At 38.8% G+C, this 7959-nt stretch overlaps 1 protein-coding gene across 2 annotated transcripts in view; it reads left to right on the top strand.

Annotated features, from left to right (window-relative positions):
- The window catches only part of PPP3CA (protein phosphatase 3 catalytic subunit alpha), a 331326-nt gene that overhangs the window by 160206 nt on the left and 163161 nt on the right, over nucleotides 1-7959 (top strand). The window lies entirely within an intron of this gene.

Genomic DNA, 7959 nt, shown 5'->3' with positions numbered 1-7959 from the left:
AAATAAATAAATAAATAAATAAATTAAACTGTCAGAATTTCAAAAAAAAAAAAAAATATCTGTAAGATTGCAATGCTCTAAAAAGTGGCATGTGACTTAGAGATGATGGTGATTTCTGAAGTGATACTTTAAGAAGTCATATTGTTTGTAAGTAGAAATATTAAGTGGCACAAAGAACACAGGATATTCATTGGGAAAGATTAGACAAAATATCCCGAGACTTACACAATGGTTGAGTAAGGGTCTAAGTTAAAACAGTGGTTTTCAAAGTGTGATCCCCAGACTGATAGTGTCATCATCACCATTTGAAACTTGTTAAAATATGCATTCCCAGGCCCCACTCCACCCTACTGAGTCAGATTACCTGGGGTGAGACCTAACAATCTGTGTCTTATCCAGCCCTATGTGTGATTCTGATGCACATTAAAGTTTGAGAACCACTGAACTTTTGGAAGAAGGACACATTGTTTTTCTCTTTTGCCCATAGCATTTTGTCCCTACAAAATAACATTTTTTTTTTTTTTTTGAGACGGAGTTTTGCTCTTGTCGCCAGACTGGAGTGCAATGGCATGATCTCAGCTCACTGCAACCTCCGCCTCCTGGGTTCACGCAATTCTCCTACCTCAACCTCCTGAGTAGCTGGGATTACAGACACCTGCCATCATGCCCGGCTAGTTTTTGTATTTTTGTAGAGATGGTGTACCACGTTGGCCAGGCTGGTCTTGAACTCCTGACCTCAGGTGATCTGCCCGCCTCAGCCTCCCAAAGTGCTGGGATTACAGGCGTAAGCCACCACTCCTGGCCGTTTTTTGGTTTGTGTGTTTGTTTTGGTTTTGTTACTTCTTATGATCAGATACATATTTTGTGTAAGTGTGCTTCTCTTAGGCCGTAAAAATGAAATATCGTCAAAAAATTGTGTATGAACTGGACACGGTGGCTCATGCCTATAATCCCAGCACTTGAGGTCAGGAGTTTGAGACCAGTCTGGCCAACATAGTAAAATTACGTCTCTACTAAAAATACAAAAATCAGCTGGGTGTGGTGGTGGGCACCTATAATCCCAGCTACTTGGGTGGCTGAGGCAGGAGAATCTCTTGAACCTGGGAGGCAAAGGTTGCAGTGAGCTGAGATTGTGCCCCTGCACTCCAGCCTGGGTGACAGAGTGAGACTCCATCTTGAAAAAAGAAAAAAACAATTGTATAGTATACAGCTTCTAATACTAGAGACGTTGGATCTACTCTTTATGGAGTTTGCTTAATTTGCAAGTTTTCATTTTTGAAGAAGCTAAAAATATTTTCCTCTTAAATATTATTCTGATTTAGACATAGAATATTGTTCTTTTTGATATAAAGGGGGCATCTAAAAGTATTTCATATATACTAGTGATGGCTAATTTCTTTTAAAATTATTGGTCTTCAAATGAATATTTGAATTGGACTGTTAAGAAAGAGATAACCTCTTTTGAATATCAGATTACACCTTTCTTTATCAAAATATCTTGAGTGATTCCCATTCTAGAGAGATTGACATTATTTACATTTTAATTTTGTCTTGCAATGCTATTTTTTCTTATTTGTAATTCAGAAATAATAACTATGTTTAGGGCCAGGTAGAGGAGGAATTGGCTCGAGAAGTATTAACTCAATATTGGACCAGTGGTGAGTAAGTCAGGCCAGAGACTTCCTCTAAGTTACTGACCGATAACTTCTGTGGAATTCAGAATTAAGTGTAGTAGATATGTAAACTCTCAAAAGAAGTGATCAATATTTTATAATTAAAAAGCCACTACTAGATTTTCCTCTAGTCCTTCCCTCCTACTTTTTATTAATAAAAATGTTTCACTCTCAGATGTTTAGAGAAGAGTTGTACTAACATTTGCCATGGTTTGCCCCCATTTAAGAAAAACTGAGGAATTAATGCCCTAGTTTTTGGAAATCTAGATATTCCTTCATTCATTTAGCATTTGTTTAAAGTTAAAATGAACAAAGACTTTCTCTTCAAGTGTTCATAATGCAATGAAAGGTTTGTGTTCATTTAGGATTTTTTTCCCCTGAAAATTTATTATGTTTTATTTTGGAGAAGTCAGAAGGACCAGGAAGCTGCCTAGTCCCCTGACTCCCTGCCATCTGTCCATCTGGAGAGGGAGTAAAGGAGTGTGGACTTGCCCTCACAAAGTGGAGTTAGCGTGTGGATTTAGATAGGTGAGCATATCATCTTCATAGGAGTAGAGATGAAATTTGTCCAAACAAGGGAGCCATGAGGCAAGTTCCATTATTTTTTTCTCATCTAACATGGCTGACTAGACTGGTAGCTGTTTCAGATTTTTAATTTAAAGACTATTATGGGAGAAAATTTTTGCAATCTACTCATCTGACAAAGGGCTAATATCCAGAATCTACAAAGAACTCAAACAAATATACAAGAAAAAAACAACCCCATCAAAAAGTGGGCAAAGGATATGAACAGACATTTCTCAAAAGAAGACATTCATACAGCCAGCAGACACATGAAAAAATGCTCATTATCACTCGCCATCAGAGAAATGCAAATCAAAACCACAATGAGATACCATCTCACACCAGTTAGAATGGCAATCATTAAAAAGTCAGGAAACAACAGGTGCTGGAGAGGATGTGGAGAAATAGGAACACTTTTACACTGTTGGTGGGATTGTAAACTAGTTCAACCATTATGTAAAACAGTATGGCGATTCCTCAAGGATCTAGATCTAGATGTACCATATGACCCAGCCATCCCACTACTGGGTATATACCCAAAGGATTATAAATCATGCTGCTATAAAGACACATGCACACATATGTTTATTGCGGCACTATTCACAATAGCAAAGACTTGGAATCAACCCAAATGTCCATCAGTGACAGACTGGATTAAGAAAATGTGGCACATATATACCATGGAATATTATGCAGCCATAAAAAGGATGAGTTTGCATCCTTTGTAGGGACATGGATGCAGCTGGAAACCATCATTCTTAGCAAACTATCACAAGAAGAGAAAACCAAACACCGCATGTTCTCACTCATAGGTGGGAACTGAACAATGAGTTCACTTGGACTCGGGAAGGGGAACATCACACACCGGGGCCTATCATGGGGAGGGGGGAGGGGGGAGGAATTGCATTGGGAGTTATACCTGATATAAATGATGAATTGATGGGTGCTGATGAGTTGATGGGTGCAGCACACCCACATGGCACAAGTATACATATGTAACAAACCTGCATGCTATGCACATGTACCCTAGAACTTAAAGTATAATAAAAAAAAAGACTATTTCTGTGTTACAGACATTTTATAAAGGAAAGTATTTTTCGTCTTTGAAATTTTTTCCCCAAAAATGTAGTTGAATTTATCTTTGTGTTCTTGCAAACACACAAATGGAACGTTGAAAAAAGTGTGGCCCCAAATCAGTGAGGCAACACATTTTGATAATTCAATTTAATGAAATGTTTATTGTACATTTACCTGGTACAGGTGGTATGTATCCCACACATGTGAATAAGACCTGGTCATTGCCCTCCAAGGGCTCAGAATATAACAGGAAAAAGTATCTAACCAAGCATAAGTACATTAAATTGTTGACTAAATTAAAGGATGTAACCTAAGTTTGTTCAAGCAAATTAGGAAGTATCCAAGTGGATATAGCTAATTTAAAACCAAAATGTGTTCCTATCTTCTAAATGACTATTTCCTTGACAGTGCTCATTGATTATTACATTTCATCTTTGAGTTAAAGAAACTGTTAAATAACTGTCCTACCTGTTGTGGATATGGAAGCCACTCGTATTTTTTGTAAAGTGGCTAGTCATGTTCTTTGAGGTTTGCTGTGAGAAGACGGGGTTTCAGAAGGGTATGACAGGTGAGGTGGAAATGGGAGGGTGAGACTGAGGCTGGAAGGCCAGGGTTAAATATTAACTCTATAGCCAGCACTTATTCTGGTACCATTCTATAAGGAATGGGAGTCGAGAGGATCTTTGAGCAGGAGAGTTACATAATCATGTTTGTGGCTAGAATAGTGTCCTGGATGAGATGAGTAGGATGAGGTGGGGAGGAATTCTTAAGAGGGGGGATGATTAGGAAACTTTCGTACTTGTTCAAGGGAGCCATGACAGGGTAGGGGGATTGAATCCCATTTTTATTACAAGACCTTTTATAAAATGAGTGTTCAAGTTGATTTTAAAACATCTGAGTAGTTTATATTTAAAACGTTAATATCTCTTCAAGTCTTCTTCAAGACAGTAAGATGATTTGTGCAGGGATCCAATTTACATTTCTCCCTGAAGTTCTCATATTTTCCTGTTTTCCCTTTCACTTAGCAGAGAACATTCCACTCATTTGTAATGCAAAAACAGACTGGAGCTTAGGTTTTTTAATACAATGATTTAGAACTCATTTTCTGCTTTCTGGGCAGAGGGGATAGGCCAGCATCAGCTGGGCAAACTGCTAATCTCTCTGGTTTGTCTGTTTCCTGCAGTGGGGGATTTGTCCCTGGGGCAGCAAAGGATTCCCTTAGTGCCTGGGCCTGCCATTTAGCATGTCAGGCAGTTGCCAGGAGAACCCTCTGGCTTTGTTCCTGGATGTGAGAGTGGACTGGTGGCCAAGTTTAAGGTCATGGCAGTCCTTCCCTTACAGCAGCTGACGTCAATTAGGAGAATTCCCCGTGCCTGCGCTCTGAGGAGAGTTAAGCAGGAATAGGAATCGGTGTCTTCTGGGACCTAAAAGATCAGTGTTTATTCTCCTCATGCTGTCATTTGTCACTATGAAGCAGTGTGGCCTTACTTTATATGGAGATAAAATATTTCGTCTGGGGCATTTTGCCCACTTGTGATTTTGGTGGCCAAATCATTAGGGCCTGTCCTGCAGCCAGAGACTATTTTGGTACCCGGCCCACTGTTGGCAAGTCAGCACATTTCAGTCCCAGCCTGTGGCAGCCACACATCATTTTGATATCCTTATACTCCTTCATTTCAGCCCTTGGTTAAAAAAGTGATTATATTATAAAAGGTGACTGCATGAGAGCCAAAGTCCTTTGATCTGTTCACCTCTGGTCTTGCAAGATTGTTCTTGGAAACCCATTTTACAAATGTGAAAAGGGAGACTCAGAGGTGGAGTCAGTGTTTCCAAACTTAGCCATAGATCAGAATCACCTGTAGGGCTTCACAAACTACAGATTGCTGAGTTCTACCTCCAGAGTTTCTGATTTAGTAGGTCTGGAGTAGGGCCTGAAAATTTGAATATCTGAGTTCCCAGATAATGATGATGCTCTTGATCTGGGACCACACCGTGGGATCCATTGGTTTAAGAACTTTGACTGAAATCTCGTAGCGGGTAAGCTGAAGACTTTGCTTTAAACAGACATTTATCTACATAGCCTATGCTTAGCTATTATACTATGTTGTATACACTATTCTACTTCTGCATTGTAGGGTTAAAGTCTTGGGCTTTCAGTTCCCGTGACTAGAATGTTTTCCTGCTCATTACTGAAGACAACATACAAAGAATAGTGATGCGAAAGGTCCTCAAGAAAGAAGGAATCAATTATTTTGACTGTTGATTATAATTTATTATATTTTAAATAAAAGTATGTTTCTATAACACAAGCAGGCAGAATGAAACAAAATGCTTGGCATATTTGGGACATTGAGTTTATGTATGCAGTTTTTCCCAGAAAAAAACATTCATAGTTATTTTCTTTAGAAGTTCTTAGGGAGTTTACTATAGAAAGTTACTACTGGGATGGATGGGCGCAGTGGCTCAAGCCTGTAATCCCAGCACTTTGGGAGGCCGAAACGGGCGGATCACGAGGTCAGGAGATCGAGACCATCCTGGCTAACACGGTGAAACCCCGTCTCTACTAAAAACATACAAAAAAAAAAAAAGCTAGCCGGGCGAGGTGGCGGGCGCCTGTAGTCCCAGCTACTCGGGAGGCTGAGGCAGGAGAATGGCGTAAACCCGGGAGGCGGAGCTTGCAGTGAGCTGAGATCCGGCCACTGCACTCCAGCCTGGGCCACAGAGCGAGACTCCGTCTCAAAAAAAAAAAGAAAGTTACTACTGGGACAGTGTATCAAACAAAAAATGTAAGCCAGGGGCTCAAAATCAGGTTTCAGTGAGCTGAGTGGTAATGAATACAGTATTCTATTAAGAATAGCTGAACCATAGTAATTCAGTATTTGTGTATACAAATCAGTAATACTCTATTAACATCAGTAAACATGTAGCACTATCTGTGGGAAACATTTGACAGTCATTACAATTACATCATAGTTACATGAACAACTATTTTACTTTAAGACACAATATACATATCCCTTTTAACATATCCCTTTTATCTTCTCATGAATTGGTACTTTTCACAAATAATGACATATTTAAGCACCTTTGGTAAAGCAATGCCTGTTGTTTTCACAGGAAGGTAAACATTCGCAAGATTGTTATTCTTAAAATTTGAAAACAATCTTTGGCAGTAATAATGCTCTAATTCTTTTGGAGAAGGCTAAAATATATTAACATCAATACTATCGTGGCTTTAACAGAAGTGGTGTTTCAGGTAATACTGAAATGCCACCAGATAAGGAAAGAGTATTTTCTTAAGTTTGTTAAAGAAAAAATTGTAGATATTTTCCTTTGTCTACCCAGGTAATACTCACGTTTTCAATCTCATCTATGTTTTACTCATTTTTATACTAATGTTTCCGATCTTATCCATGTTCCAACTTCTCATTGAAGTGTTCATAATAATTTCAGACTTCATTGATTTTATTCTCTTTCTGAGTCGGTAACATGTATGGACTGTAATGGGCAGTCCGAAATACCAGTCACTGACTGGTTCTGACCCATGACAAAGTTTTCACTGATCCAGAGTGAAAATTTCATGTTCATTTTAGCCAAAATGCTTTCTTTTTGTGCATAACAGTATGGTGACAGTAAATCATAATTTTTTATAGTTTTGGGGGGATAAACTGAGTCGTTTTTGTTTTAAAGCTAACATTTGTTAGGTTCTTGTGTTTTTTGTTTTTGTTTTTTTTTTCTGTTTACTATCATAAACACTGTGCTTTTTTTTTTTTTTTTTTTGAGATGGAGTCTCGCTCTGTCACCCAAACTGGAGTGCAGTGGCCGGATCTCAGCTCACTGCAAGCTCCGCCTTTCGGGTTCACGCCATTCTCCTGCCTCAGCCTTCCGAGTAGCTGGGACTACAGGCGTCCGCCATTTCGCCCGGCTAGTTTTTTGTATTTTTTAGTAGAGACGGGGTTTCACCGGGTTAGCCAGGATGGTCTCAATCTCCTGACCTTGTGATCCGCCCGTTTCGGCCTCCCAAAGTGCTGGGATTACAGGCTTGAGCCACCGCGCCCGGCCCAACACTGTGCTTTTTAACTCTTGTGTTCACACAACCCTGTGAAAAAAGCATGTTATCAGCTCCATTCTACAAATGAGGAAACTAAAGCTCAGTGAAATTGTGTATCTTACTATGGTTATGCAGCTAGATAGTGCCAGAATTGGTATTAAATCCCAAGCAGTTCAACTATGTCTATTTCTGTTTTATTTGGGGGTGGAGGTTAATTTTATAGGTTTAAGAAATCATTAAATCTGGAAGTAACCGTATATAACATGACATTAACTGTATTGTCCTGAATAATATTTTTGTTTCATACTGTTACCCTACTAAAGGTTAAACGTCTGAGGACATGAACTTGCATCATGGCTTTGTGGATATTATTCTATTTAAAAACAATTTTAGTATAAATGCACTGCTGATTTGTATATAGTAAATTATGATAACATAATGGAAATATACGAAAACCTCTAGAATATGTGTTTATATATGTGTGTGTTTCTTTGTGTAAGTGTAACCACTTCCATAGCAGTTATCTTTTTAGTCTGTTCTGTTTTCCTGAATTTGTTGATTTTATTGATTTCTGTCTTCTTAGTGAAGTGTTTT

Source organism: Piliocolobus tephrosceles, chromosome 3, assembly GCF_002776525.5.
Source record: "Piliocolobus tephrosceles isolate RC106 chromosome 3, ASM277652v3, whole genome shotgun sequence".
NCBI lineage: Eukaryota > Metazoa > Chordata > Mammalia > Primates > Cercopithecidae > Piliocolobus > Piliocolobus tephrosceles.
Note: the sequence above shows the minus strand (reverse complement) of the source record. Positions and strands in the feature narration are given on the sequence as shown.